This window comes from Mytilus californianus, unplaced genomic scaffold (genome assembly GCF_021869535.1).
Source record: "Mytilus californianus isolate M0D057914Y unplaced genomic scaffold, xbMytCali1.0.p SCAF_7, whole genome shotgun sequence".
In the NCBI taxonomy this organism is placed as follows: Eukaryota; Metazoa; Mollusca; class Bivalvia; order Mytilida; family Mytilidae; genus Mytilus; species Mytilus californianus.
In genome coordinates, this window is record NW_026262723.1 from 43,554,692 (window position 1) to 43,556,952 (window position 2,261).

Here is a 2,261-nt window from a genome sequence, read left to right on the forward strand (position 1 = left end):
AACTGACAATTGTTTTCTGAAAAAATGTTATGCAGAAATGCTGGAGGCTAGCAATGTAAAAAGTAAAAATAAATTGAATTGGTCATGTAAAATAAGAGATTTATTATGTAATTTTGGCTTAAGTCATGTCTGGTTGACACAAAATGTTTTAAATGTAGATGTTTTTATAGCTGATTTCAAACAGCGTGTTACTGATAGGTTTATATCTGAAGCAATGTCATTTTTTGAGGAGTCTTCTAAATGTCAATTTTACAAATACATATATGACAGTCATGGTTTCCAGTTTTATCTTAGTAGACCTGTTAATTTTAGATATAAACCATTAATAAGCAAGTACCGTATACATGCACATAACTTAAACATTGAAACTGGAAGGTTTTTAAATATAAACAGAAACGAAAGAATATGTAATGTGTGCAACTGTAATTCTGTTGAAGATGAATATCATTTTATTTTGGAATGTATTGGATACAAAGATATTCGTATGAAGTATATCAAACTTTATTATTGGAGAAATCCATCAGTATTTAAACTTATACAATTGTTATCTGTTCGTAATATAAAAGAACTTAATAATTTTGGGAAGTATTTATGTATTGCCGAAAAAATTCGTAATCGTTGAATGTGTATATCATACTTTAATTAAGATTGTTAAATTGTGCTAATTAATGTCATGCTCCTACATTTGTTTTTAATTGTATGAATTGTATATTAATGAATTACCTTATTGTAATATTTGTTGCTTACTATATTTAATGTAATATTTATTGCACTTGATACCTATAAGCTGTATTGCTTTTGGAATAAAGAATATATATATAATGAAAACAAAACGCGAAAAATAGCAATTGTAATGTTTAATTAAGTTCGGTGATCAATCAACAACAAGGCAAACACAGGTGGTATACTTTTTTCAGACTCCTATCATTCTATGTTTTTTTAATGAGAATACGTAATTAAGGATGAATTAAGTCGAGCAAAAGAAGGTAGCGTAAGACTGAAAATAAGTCACATAATTAATATTGCAGTCACATAATTAATATTGCAGTCACATTTTCAGGTCGGAGAAGACGCAAAAAAGACTTAACAGAATTGAAAAAAAAACTGTCTGATGCATGACAGTTTTACTTATGTGAATGACAGTCAGTTATACTTCGGAACATATTTTATCAGTGCAAAGGTCGAGACGTATTTGACAAGTAGTTGAAATAGTATCAATGTACTGATTCCATATTTAACATACTTGCTTTAAAACACTAATTTCTTTTAAATTAGTTAAAATTAATTTGAAAAACAGGCGTTTGACCTTAACGGTTTTACTTTTGGTTTGAAGGTATTGTTAGTTTGACCCAGTGGGTTGATTAGGATATAGAAATATGGTAACTTGGCTAGGACATGATTTCAACTGCTGACGTCCTGCAATAAGAGGGCATTTTCGTGTGCCAGTGTCGCGGATGTATAGATACGCAGCAAAACATACGATCGGAATTGGATCATTGAATCTGATGCCTCGTGTTTGGAGAGTGTGTGCAATGCTCTCTACACACAGAACCCTTGCAACAACTCTTTTTTTTTTGGGGGGGGGGGGGGGGGTCCGTAAATGGTCTCAACCTCTTCTGTATGGCAAATGTTTCATACGTGACATTTTTTTCCAAGTGGCAGTCTAAATTTCCAACTATTTAGCCAAATCGACCGACTAATGTAGAACCAACATATCTTATTTTCTCCCTAAATACACATAATCAGAAGTCTATTACAATGGACTTCTGACATACAAATGTAATATACTTGCCCGGCACTGGGCGTACAAACCATTCAATATATATTGTTTAGGACCAATTTCCTTCAAATTTGATTTTAAGTATACATTGATTCTTGATATAGATATTAACATAGTTGTCATTTTCCTTTTATCCAGACTGCTTGCCAGGAAAGTGTTTTGGCGAAAATACACACACCCCACCACCCCCAAACCCGCGCAAATGTTAAAGCAGAGACATATAATACAATTGTATTATATGTCTCTGGTTAAAGTATAGCCGTCATATATATTTGGACAAGAAAATATAGAATAGATAGTGGACGTCGTAGAAAGCACACTGACAATGCAATATATGAAATGAAAATAAATTGGTATTTTTAAAACATCGTAAATTGACGAATCCAATATAGATCATATCATTATATATTATATTTTATAACAAATCATGTTCATAAGAAAGCTAATTATCGATTCGCACATATCTTTATTTTTAATAGTG